This window comes from Lissotriton vulgaris, unplaced genomic scaffold (genome assembly GCF_964263255.1).
Source record: "Lissotriton vulgaris unplaced genomic scaffold, aLisVul1.2 SCAFFOLD_2577, whole genome shotgun sequence".
In the NCBI taxonomy this organism is placed as follows: domain Eukaryota; kingdom Metazoa; phylum Chordata; class Amphibia; order Caudata; family Salamandridae; genus Lissotriton; species Lissotriton vulgaris.
Window position 1 is genome coordinate 268,020 of NW_028250136.1, and position 13,311 is coordinate 281,330.

Sequence of the window (13,311 nt, forward strand, 5' to 3'; positions counted from 1 at the left end):
AGGAGGAAAAACCGAGACCTAGGGTAGATATCGCGACACTGAAAAAGACAACGAGGTGCCATCAGTGTAACGAGGTGGGACATTGGAGACGCGAGTGTCCCTATAATGTCGAGACGGGGGAGTTAGAACAGGAGGAGGATGAGGTTCAGAACAGCCTGGTAAAAGGAACAGCGGTCCCAAAGGGAAAGTTTGTCAAAGGGGGGACTCAGACTCCTCGAGCCCCGTTCCCTCAACCGCCTCGGATTACAAATGGAGGGAAAACCTATAGACAACTGCCACTGTTCGTAGGAGGAGAAGAATGCTACTACGTTGATCCTCTTACGGGGCAACGAGTGAATAGGGAAGAAGACTGTACCCTAGGAGCAGCCCTGGAAGTAGACCAGAGAGGACCATACGTAGAAGCTGAGGTGGCTGGATGTCCTACGACCTTTTTGGTAGATACGGGGGCCACTCGATCCACTTTGAGATCGGCGGTAGTCCCAGGTTTGCCAATGTCGGGAGAAACGATCCAGGTGGTAGGAGTCGCAAATAGGAGAATGACGAATCCTCTGACAGAACCAGTGTCAGTGAAGATAGGGAAGTACAGTGATGAACATCAGTTTGTGATTTGTGATTCTAGCCCTGTGTGTCTGCTAGGAAGAGATCTGTTGTGTAAACTAAATTGCACAATATATTGCACACCTGAAGGAGTAGAAGTACAGACTAACGATGATGATGCCGATTTTAAGGTTGTAAACTCGCAGGGATGCGTGGAACTATATCCTACCTTAACGGTGGAGGAGCTCCCACAGGACTTGAAGGAGACAGTGTCAGCTGAGGTGTGGGATTTTACTGGAGAAGAAATAGGACTGATCAAAGGGGTAGAACCAGTAAAGATCATGGTAAAACCCAATGCTGAGTATCCAAGAATACCACAATATAAGTTGACACCGGAGACAATTGCAGGAATAAAGCCTGTGATCGAATCCATGATTAAACAGGGAATACTGAAGGAGATCGTGGGAAGTCCATGTAACTCCCCGATTATGGGTTTGCAGAAGCCTAGTGGGAAATACAGAATAGTGCAGGACCTTCGAAAGATTAATAATATCGTTGTTTCATGTTGTCCAGTGGTACCGAATCCATCAGTGATATTGTTTCAGATACCGTTCCAAGCTGAATGGTTCACAGTGATAGACTTGTGCCAGGCTTTCTTTTCAATCCCTTTAGATGAGGAGAGCCAGTATCTGTTCGCTTTTAAGCTGGAAAATCGCGTTTTAACATGGTGTTGTATTCCCCAGGGGTATACAGAAAGCCCATCGATTTTTAACCAGCTGCTGAAGAAAAATCTTGAAAGTCTAGTACTGCCCAAGAACTCGGTTCTGGTCCAGTACATAGACGACCTTCTAGTGGCGTCAGAAACTGAGGAAGCTTGCAAAGTAGACACCATCACCTTACTAAATCACTTGGCCGAGAACGGACACAAGGTGTCTCCAAGTAAATTGCAGTATTGTCTGACCGAAGTGCAATACTTGGGCCATAGGATTGAAAAGGGAAAACGGAAGGTGTCTCCAGACAGAATAGAGGCGATCATGAAAATGAACGCGCCTAAAACACAAAGAGAAGTCAGGATGTTTCTAGGCATGGTTGGTTATTGTCGGCAGTGGATAGCCAACTTTTCACTGAAGGCAAAACCTTTACAAAAACTGACGCACAAGGGGGTGAGTGATCTGGTACCATGGGACAAAGATTGTTTGATGGCATTTTTGCAGCTGAGGGAGGACTTGTGTCGTGCCCCGGCTTTGGGAATGCCTGATTACGAAAAACCATTCTTGCTTTACTGCTGCGAGAGGGAAGGTTGTGCTTTAGCAGTTTTGGCCCAGATACACGGACATGGGCGTAGACCAGTTGCGTATTTTTCGGCTACATTAGATCCAGTAGCCGCAGCGTTGCCCGGATGTCTCAAATCCGTTGCTGCAACGGGTGTCAGCATTGAAAGGTGTGAAAATGTGGTAATGGGACATCAGTTAGTGGTGTACGTACCGCATTCTGTGGAATTGTTAATGACTAGGACCAAGACTCAGCATCTGACGAATAGCAGGCTCACACGCTATGAGCAAGTCATATTGGCTGCTGAGAATGTGACCCTAAAGAGATGCTCTGTCATGAATCCTGCTACTTTGATGCCACTCCCAAATGATATTGATGATGAAATTTGTACAGATCATGACTGCCTTGATGTGACTGAACTATGCACCAAACCAAGACCAGATATCGTAGATGAGCCATTGACAGACCCCGATGAAATATTTTTTGTTGATGGTTCATGCGTAAGAGACGATATCGGTCAGCTGAGAGCAGCATATGCAGTTTGTACAATTACCAGAGTTGTGGAAGCCGCCTGCCTGGAAGGAGTACATTCCGCTCAGGTAGCTGAAATCATTGCTTTGACCCGTGCTTGTTTGGCAGGCAACAAAATTCGAGTCACCATATACACCGATAGCCAGTATGGTTTCGGGGTAGTTCACGACTACGGGCAGTTGTGGTCTCAAAGAGGTTACATGACCTCCTCGGGTTCTCCTATTAGGAATGGAGAATTCGTGAGATTATTGTTAGAAGCATTACAAGGTCCAACAGCTATAGCGGTTGTTAAATGCGCCGCGCACACAAAGAATACAGATTTTGTGTCACAAGGAAACCGATACGCAGATGAAGTAGCACGTTACTGTGCGGAACAGGGGTATTCTCACACCAATGTAGAAGTGGGGGGAATACAGGAAAGAACTGAGTTGACTATGTTGTTAGACACTGTAGACACGTGGGATGAACTGAAGTGTGTCCAGGAAAATGCACCAGATTTTGAGAAAAAGGCATGGGAAACAGCTGGTTGTACCAAAAGTGAGATGAATTTTTGGATTTCTGCAGATGGGAGAGCAGTTTTACCAAACGAACTAGTTAGTCCAATGGCAAGGAGATTGCATGGACCAGCACACATAGGTAGAGATGCTATGGTGAGAGTATTCAGACAAACGTGGTATAATCCGAAGTTTAGAGTAGCGGCAGAAGCAGTATGTCAGCGTTGTGCAATCTGTCAGCAACTAAACGTAGGGAAAAGAACACCAGTCACATTGAGTCACATAGGGAGGTCTGGGGGGCCTTTCAATAGAATGCAGCTGGATTTTATTGAAATGCCCAAGTGCAATCGACTCAGATACGTCCTAGTGATTGTCTGTATATTTTCCAGATGGGTTGAAGCTTACCCTACACGTAGGTGCGATACACTCACAGTAGCAAAATTGTTGCTTAGAGAGTTGATACCGAGGTTTGGGGTGCCAGCCTCTTTGGAATCGGACAGAGGAACTCATTTCAACAGCGAAATAGTGAAGATGCTATGTTCAGCCTTAAGCATCGACCAGAAGCTCCACTGTAGTTATCGACCAGAAACTTCGGGGATTGTAGAACAAATCAACAGCACAATTAAATCCAGACTCGCCAAAGTTTGTTCATCGACATCCCTGAGTTGGCCTGATGCACTTCCATTGGTCCTTATGAGCATACGTAGCACACCAGATAGAAGGACAGGTCTCTCTCCCCACAAAGTGCTAATGGGAAGAGCTATGAGATTGCCATCGGTTCCGACTGCAGCATTGTTGAACATCACAGACGATTTGATCTTGGACTACTGCAAGGGACTATCTGATGCCATTCATTCTGTGTCCCTCCAGGTCCAGGCTGCAGAGGTTCCATCAGCACAAGACTTGTGCCATGACCTGTGTCCGGGGGACTGGGTCCTGGTGAAGAAGCATGTCAGGAAGAACTGTCTAGATGTGCACTAGCGTGGACCGTTCCAAGTCATACTAGTTACGAACACTGCAGTAAAGTGTGGAGGCTTGCCCAACTGGATACACGCCTACCACACCCGAAGAGTTCCAGCACCTCTGGAAGAAACAGCTCCTCTCTCGGATGAAAATCCAGCGGAAAGCGGAGAAGCCACAGAGAGGGAAAGCCAAGCTGTAGAGGTGATCGAAGAGGCTGAGCCTGTGTTGGAACAGGCTGACGACGGTCAGGACACCAGTGAGACCGAAGTCGCCTCAGAAGAGGAAAGTAGCTGGGAGTTCGAGTCGGATACCGAGCAAGCACTAAGTGGTCAAGAAACGAGTCCAAGAACAAGGAGCAGGAGGACAAGGAATGGAGAAGCTAGTTGGCCGGAAAGAAGGAGAAGGTCAACCTTGAGAGCAAATCCAGAGACCACCCTTGTCCCGATCTCTGAGGATTCAGATCTAGACGAAGAAGCTACGGATTCAGGCTCTGAGAGTCCGAGAAGATCAAGAAGGGTACGTGTGCCCTGCAGAAGGTACGCCACCCCTGAGTGGACTTATCTAGCAGATGTCTTGGGGACGGAGATCTGGGAGAGTGAGAGAAGTGCAGGTGATAAATCTCGATCCAATTGTGGCAGTGGAGATATGGATGTTGACGCCTGGAATCGAGACTGAGGGGTTACTGACTTTCACACTTCCCGTTCCCCTTTACCTAAGTCGGATCAAAGACCTAGTGCTGAATCGATTAGAGTTTCCGACTTTTGGTCATCAAATACCAGCACAAGAAGAAAAAGTCATTTGTTTAGAACTATTGGAATATGTCATTAGAGCTGCAGGTACGAGAATCATTGTAGATGCATAAAGACTTTTAAGCTATAAAGAAGAAGATAACCTAGCGCCGAGTGGAAAGAAGAATAAAATTAGGGATTACATTTAGAGGATGGAGAAGGGTTAGGGTTGTCTATTGCTGAAGATAAAAAGACATTGTTGTGAAAAGAGACTTTTTGTTGCTTAAGAGCGCTTCACAGACTGAGAAATCAAATAAAGCAAAACAAAGACCTGAAAAAGAAAACTTTTCCTCGTAAAAGAAGGAGCTACGCTGTTTTGATAACATGGAGAATGGCAACCCAAACCGAAAAGCCAAATGCATAATAGGTACACTAATAGCAGTAGTAATTTTTCTCATTATTACAGTAGTTACCATATCATACATGGTAGGACATACAAGCGTAAAGGAGACAACAGATGTAAAGCCTGTAACGACTTTGAAACCTGCTCTTGTTGGGAAGAAGGAGGAGAGCAATATAATCCGTGAAAAGGCGTTACTGGCAGATGAAGCTCGTTGGTTACACGTAGACGAGTCGCAGGGAAATTTTAGATCAAACGCATATGCCAAGCTATTGTATGAGTATATTGATGCCATGAAGGCCAAAGATTGTTATGTTTGCATGCAATTGCCGGCTTCTGTAGATGAAGGCATCAGATATCATCATCTCCCACTGACTTATGGGATAACATGTAGTTTATTGCTCAGTATATTTTATGGTAGAGAAGGGTTCGAGTACTACTTTTCAAATTATGATTCGGTACTGCCTGAAGTCCCGAATTATAAACAAATGAATAAGTGGGACTATCACAAAAAGGAAGATAGGTTAGCAAAATTCTTTCTTCCTTGGGATACATTAGATACTTCATATGCACGCAGAAATAATCTGACTTGCAAAGTGTCAGAGGTAGAGAAAAAAATTCATTGGACAAGTAGATGACCGGTACAAAAGGCAGAAGATTCTAAAAATGTCAGGACAGTGGAAAACTGATTGGACCGAAGAGGAAAAAGCACACAAGAAGAAGGGTAGCAATGGTCCAATAGCTTTGGATAGAACGCAGAAAGGAAAGTTATGTTTAACTCGAAGCAAGACATATTATGAGAGTGTATTTGTAGGTGAAGTAAATTGCGAACATGCTTTTAGGTTAGAGTACTATATCAAAGATTTTATGAAAGGGATGCAAGCGATTCCTAATGTATATTTTGTATGTGGAAGAAATGCCTATGTAAAACTGCCTGACAATTGGTATGGTTCGTGTTATTTGGCAATTGTCTTCCCCAAAATATATCATGCAAAGGATTTAGAGATCATAGAAGGAAAGACTTCGAGAAGAGCGAAAAGGGAAGTAGGAGATGTTGAGGTAGTTGGAGACATATTTGGAGCAATGTTTCCTCTTTTAGGTTTGATACTTAATGATGTTAAGATCAGGAGACTAGCTACAGTTGTGGATAGATTGTCTGCAAGTACTGCAAGGTCATTAATGCTAGTAGAAGGAGAGATGCAGTCGATTAGGGCAATGGTTCTTCAGAACCCTCTTGCTTTAGATGTTCTGCTAGCGAAAGAGGGCGGAGTTTGCAAGGCTTTGAAAGTCCAAGAATGTTGTACTTACATTCCAGACAACTCAAAACCACTTGAAAAAGTCATACAGAACATTACAGAGATACACCAAGAAATCGAAGATTTAACAAAAGTAAATGTTTGGGAGAAAGTAGGTCATGGAATGGGAAAGGTTGGAAATTGGTTTGCCAATCTTGGTAAAAGCGTTGTTTGGTACATATTGAAACCTGTCTTAATAATATTGATTTGCATAATCACATTGTTGGGTTTAGTGAGACTGTACAAATGGTATAGGACGAACCGGTTACAAAGGTCCATGAGAGAGCAAGAGAGGAGATTAGCTGCTTTACAAGATCAACAGTATAAAAGTTTGAGAGCTCTCGAGACGATAAAAAGAGGGAACCTTGTAACTAGTTCTGTGTAAAGTGACATTCAAATTGAGGTGTTAGTGATGACCCCTAGAGGTCATCAAAGGGGGGAACTGAGAGAGCGCAATTTGAATGAAAAGTATATCCGTACCATATTTACAAGCATATCGCATAAAGTTAGAAGTTGTAACGTGAAGTAGCACTTGTAGCGTAAAGTTAGCCGATGTAACTTAAGTAATAGGAAATGTATCTGTATTCACTTTAGAATATGCATTAGAAAGACCGTATATATAGTGGTCTAATATAGAAATGTGAAAATGCTTAAACGTGCTAAACTGAATATATGTATGTAATCATTAGACGGAGAAAGCGGTGAAATGTAAAACGAAGAAATGTGCAGACTATATAGCACTGTGTAAGAAACGAGAGTATAACGTTGTATTTTATGTAATATGGATTCGTTCATAATCAATGATTTGCTAAATCGATTATATATATGTGTGTTAAAAGTCATACCGTGTAGAAGAGTTTGTAGGAATTTTAGCATGATGTGTTCATATGTGATTTTAACCTAACGGACCAAGGGTTCGCAAGAGTGTAGTCTACTGCATATAATTTAGTGGGCTCACAGGAATAGGGGAATAGCTTTGATCTGTACGTGCGAGCCAAGAGTCAAAGGTCTTGTTAAATTTAAAGTGACAATGCTGGACGAAGTTTATGGCCTAAGTGAGATAAGGGACGATTGGAATTTGGGGTCTTGTTTCTAAGTGTCTGTTCACAGGACCAAAAGAGGTTACAATCACAACGCGAATGAATAATGTTCTGTTGAGGTGATAGACTTTGCTCTGAAAGTGTCAACTGGAATGTCATGAGGTTACCAGCACGATGACGAAGGTGGCGCCTAAGAAGCAAGGTCAACTTAACGGACGACGCGAAGAGATGAAGCTATGGAAAAACCCAGAAACGAGATCACGTGAAATGTGTACGTGGTGGGCGTCAAAGGGGCGTTCCACCCATACTGTGATTTTGTATTTAGGGACAGCACCCCGGGGAGAAGACAACGCAGATGGCCTGAGGAGTCAGAGAGAAAGAGCAGAGCGCAAGAGAGCAGTAGGCCGAGGACCCTTAGAGAGCGGATGGGTAGGCAGAGAGGGTACTGCTTCTCGACATAGAATTCCATCAGAGACTAAGAGAGTTTGAACTTCTTTGGAAGTCAAACTGCTGACACCATTTTAGGTAAAGAACTTGCGAAGTAGGGATGTCACTTAGCATAGAGTAGGGACAGATTTAACTTGTTTTTCCTTTTTGTAGATGACGCAACAGATCCACTTTGTGTCTATGTTATTCAATTTGCTGATTCTGGAATTGGTTTTAATTGTTTTCTTTTGTAGACTCAGATTCTTTAGGGAATTTATGTTCCTTTTAGTACCTGTATACTTGTTGAATCTTATCCTGAGAGGATTGTATATGCAATTAACTCTGATTTTATATTAAACTTTTTAAACTTTATCAGTCGTAAGTGGTTCTTCAGAGTTGCGTCAGTCTATGGGGTTGATTTAATCTTATGTGGGTTTGCCTTTTACTCAATGACAGTCAATAATCAATCCAAAATTGGATGAATGAGATAGGTATCTAGGTGATCAGAAAAGGTATCAAAATCTCATTCCCCGCATTACCGTTTCGGTAAATGCCGAATCGGTATTTGCTATTAAATCCTATGGGCTTCAAGGCCGATAGGATTCAATAGCAAATACCGATTCGGTATTTACCGAATCGGTAAATACCGAATCTTACCGATTCGGTAAAAAATACAGAATTTTTACCTACATCTTATTTACCGATTCATAAATACCAAATCGGTAAAATTCGGTATTTATGAATCGGTAAATGAGATTTACCTACATCTGGCCCTAGATCTTTTGAAGACTTCTATTATGTTTGGAAGGCTAAATTTGTGTCTGGCTTATTTTCAAGGGGAGTTGTGCTTGTTTCATATTTCCAGGCTGGATAATTTATGTCTAATTTCGTAAGCAATCTCTGATAAAACAGCAGCTGTCCCATACTAGCATTCTCAAACTTTCTATCAGCTCCTGCCTTTGTCACTGATAACAACTGATTCTCCTTCAGTAGAGACTGATTTATCTTGGCTCTTGAATGATACACCAGCCGTATGCGACCACATAGCCAGCAGAGATACAATTCATGGATTCCTTTGGCAGCAGCAATGTTTGGAACCCAGATTTTTTGCGTTACTTTTAAATACTTTTAAAAACTTTCGAAATAATGCTAACCCCATCTGTCTGTGCGGTTATCTGGATTTTTGATGTTCACATTTACATGCAGCATAACTGGCTCAAAGCAAAGATTCATGCATGGCTGAACATATTCCAAATCTCAAGTTGGAATCTGTCAAGTCTCATCTCCTACATTGATGTCAAGGTCAAAACTACATTTCTATTGATTATTTTATATACCAATTTTGTCCTTTAACATCTACTATGCTTGAATACTCCTGTGAAAGATAATTTGAAACCAAAGCTCTTGGGTGCATCTGTGAAGCGAAAAATATATTGGTGCTTTGAACTGGGGTCCAGTCTTTAGAGACATTACGTTCATTTCCAGTCTTTTGCTTCTCTACAAATTCTGCTAACAAAATTGCAGTAAAATGCTAGTCATTTAAACACTCACCCCTTCACTTCTTCAAATATGCATGCGCATTCTTTCATAGTGCTTCCCCGAAATGGCCTTTCCACACTTCATCCACTTATGTAATCAACAAATAATTCAGCTATCCATCCATGGCTCATCCGCTCATTAATCATGCATTCCATGTATGCACTCATGCATTCATACACTCACTCATCTCTCTATTCATCTGCATTCACCAAAGAAATGTCAAATCAACTGGCTTTGGCAATGAATGCTCTAATAGTGATTATGTTATATCCCTTTCCTCATTTAAAAATTAAGCCCCGTAGCCTGACGAGGGCCACAACAGTTGCTAACCAGAAGCCTGACTTCTAGGCCAGAGGCGAGGTAAAGATAACTGACTTAATTTTTCCACATTAATATGTACATTGGCCAAATCAATCAATGACATACAAATGGTGTGAGAAGCTGGCTTAGTATATGGTGCACACTTATGTAAGTGTAGCACACTGGACAAATCCAGACAACCCGTATGGTGATTTTAATGGTCTTAGACAACCGTAAAAAGCTCTCTAAGTGGTAACTGTGGAGAGCAGCATTCAGGCTTAGTCCAGAAGGAGTGTAAAGCAGCTTGTTTCACCAGAACATAATCTTATTGGTATAGATTAAGTGAGAAAGAACCACACAGTGCATTTATAAAAATATGTATTTATAATAAGATACTAACTAACATATACACATATCTCCTAGCCAGAGATATACACAATACACACAATACTTTTCAATAGAAACAGGCAAGTAGCACAAATACACAGTGGTTGCCAGGGGGAGTCCAAACCATATACTAAAATAGTGGTATGCGAATCAAGCCTCAAATCTAGACTACCCAGAAGACGTAGGTGTGCTGGGGACCCAAGAAAACACCCGAGGTAAGTAACCAGGAACCCCACTGAGGCCATGTGCAGAGTGGCAACACAACCGTGGGCTCAATACAGGTCAATGGGTAAGTCGCAGTTGCAATTTTAAAGAAGAAGGACCCTTCCCAGTGGGGCCAGAAGAAACCCTGTGGAGGACAGAAGGTTGGAGATCCACCCCACCCGTGGATACCCTAGGAACCTGGATACCTACACCACGGAAGCAGGGTGCATAGGTGTGAAGTGGCGTCGGAAACCGCCATCCAACTCAATGGAGGACATCAGGAAGATGCCGTTGCTGGAGAAGGTGAAAGTGTCCGGTGGAACCCAAAGGTGGGTTCAAGATGAGAAGTACCTGCAAGCAGAGGGGACAACGTCTGTCTATGCCACTCAGGAGTGACCAGGAGGCACCGAAGACGCATGCCCACCGATGTTGAGTGTTGCAGGAGAGCTGAAGTGACCTTGGACCTGCAGCTGTGCGGACCACACAACGCTGTGGAAGACCAAGAGCCGTGCATGAGCTGTCCCACGTCGGATGTCGAGAGTGGAGGGGTCTGTGTCCGTGAGGAGCACCAACAAGCCTTTGCAACTGCAACTAACGTGGAAAGTGAAGAATGTACAGTGTCGGGACCAGCAAGGTCCAGGTGACTCACCACAAGCAGGACAGTCAGCATAGGCCCCAAGCAATCAGGGAAGCCCACTGAATTCGAAGATGACCCTTAAGAGAACCCACAAGCCGGAGGCATTGAAGTAGCGAGAGAACCTCGAGCAGCTCAACAAAGATTAAAGCCCACGAAGCCAGAGTTGCGGTGAGGATGAAGATCTTTGTCACTGAAGATGCTAGAAGTTAGGGCTAATTGGAGCCCGAAGATCTTGGAGGAAGGAAGCTACAAGCATTTGCAACAGCAAGTCGATGCAGTGCACAGGGGTTTAGTTCCTGCGGCTCCGAGAAGGGATACTGGCCTCAAACTTGGTGAGAGGACAGGGCAGACCTCGAGGGATGTTTAGAGCCACCACATGTGTTGCTGAGCATTTCTGAGTCCGTGGGAGCTTTGTTGCCGTGCCTGCAGATGCAGGGAAGTGACTCCTTCACTTCAATGGACATTCTTTCAGGTGTCTTGGATGTCCACAGTCCTTGGGAGGTTGCTGTTGCAGCAGACGAGCAGGACAACGAGACCAGTAGCAGCAGGAGTCTTTACAGTTGCAGTCTTGATGCCCAGAGCAAAGTCCACATACAGTCCAGAGTGCCCCGAAGGTTGAAGTGGTGTCATAAAATGTATCTTGTCACATGACAAATCTAGAAACCCACCTAAAGGTAAGCTCTTAAGTACACTAAGGAAGAGGTTGGTACTATTCAGAGTTCCATCCCAGGGGAGGGGGTGGGTCCGTGGGGTTTAGTTCCATGCCAGAGCGGGAGCCAACGGTTCCCTGAGCTGGTTTGAACTGGACTATGCAAGGAGGGCACCAAAGGGGAGCCTCAAGCTGACTGAGTGGCGCTGACTAGCGCTCCTACCTGGACCCAATACACTAACCCCTGTGACAGGAGACTTATTGTTCTGCCTAGGGGTGGGCGTAGTTCACGAAGTAGCGCTCGCGAAGCTACGCGAAGTGCACTTCGCACTACGCGAACTTCAAGTAGCACTACGCGAGCTGCGTAGTAGCATGTTCGCACTGTGCAAGATGCGTTTTCAATGATTGCACAGTGCGGACAAGCATCCGGCACTGTGCAATCATTGAAAACCGCATCTTGCACAGTGTGAGCTGTAGTTTTCTGCTGCTCGAGTAGATTATTACTCGAGCGGCAGCTTTTTCAACGCGAACTGGTAGTTTCTCATTGAGAGCGGTCACGAGCATGCGCAACCACTCACAATGAGAAACCTTACCTCCCCGCGTTGAGAATCTCGCCGGGATGTCATTTTGCTTGCTCGCGGTCGCAAGCATGACGTTCAGGACCGCGAACAAGCAAAAAATTGAGCGCTGCACTACTCCACTGCTCAAGCTTGGCTCAGCAGCAGGAAGGCAGAATTGTGTGTCTGGTCGGCAGTAGCCATGTTATGCTGTCTGGGTCTTGAAGACTGGTACCAGGAGCACTGAGGGCCTCCCGGAATAGCATAACAGTGCATGGAATCATAACTCCCACACCGTTCATGGTGTAGGGGTATGATTCAAACATGTTTGATACCAAACAAGACAGGTTTTGTTACAGCCAATTTAGAGATGGTCATCACGTAACGACGAATGGCCACTCTATGCATCAGAATGGCTGATGCATAACAACCCGGGACAATAGACTCCGAATGTTGTAGGGGTGTTCTGCTCAAGCCGGGACACCCTCATTCTTAGAACAAAGCACCCTGCCTTCAGGATTGAAAGGCCTGATTTAGGGGTGACTTAGATTTTAAGTACAGTGACCTTAGATATAGGGAAACCTAGATCTTTTGTAAGTGGTGCTAGCACCAGCTTACACAAGCTGCAATAGCAGGCCTGTAGTTACAGTTTTAGCGGTAACCCAAGGGTGGCATAATTCATGCTTCAGCCCATTAGAGACCCCTGGTGTACCTATGCACTGGGTACCTTAGTACCATATACTTGGGAATGTTACGGGTATACCAGTGTCCAATCTGGGATGTACCCAACTACTTACTATACCAATTTAGGGGAGAACGCACAGAGACTGTGGTCCTGTTTAGCAGGATCCCAGTCAGACTAGTCAGAAACAGCATAGCACCAGGGAAAAAGTGGGGGTAACCATAAAAGCAGATCTTACTTTCCTACAAATAGGTTTTAAGGCAGTACATAGTTCATACACAGTTGCTCCTTCTCTTTGTATGTATTAAGCATTTTTACCATGTGGTGTGTCCATGAAAAATATATTACTGGAACATTCAAACGAACCACATTATTTTCTTTTATTGGAATAAAATTACTCCACATTTATTTGGAATGTGACCTGTGTTTGATATTTTTACAGCATACATTCCAGAGTCTTTCTTTTTGTTCTCTTCTCCATTTATTAAGTCTGTTTCCAAAATATTTAAAGATAGTGTAATAAGAATTATAATAAAATCTTGCAGGAATTAAATCGTATCTAGGTTAGAAAATTTCTCTTTTGTAGACCATGTTCCTTGTACCATTGGGGTAGGGCATCTTAGATGACCAGTGTTAAGCCCCTTAGAACTGACTGATATGTTTTAGTTGA

At 43.9% G+C, this 13,311-nt stretch overlaps 1 protein-coding gene across 1 annotated transcript in view; it reads right to left on the reverse strand.

The window, feature by feature from the left end:
- The window catches only part of LOC147663347 (voltage-dependent L-type calcium channel subunit beta-2-like), a gene marked incomplete at its 5' end in the record, with an annotated part of 112,209 nt that overhangs the window by 40,266 nt on the left and 58,632 nt on the right, over window positions 1-13,311 (reverse strand). The window lies entirely within an intron of this gene.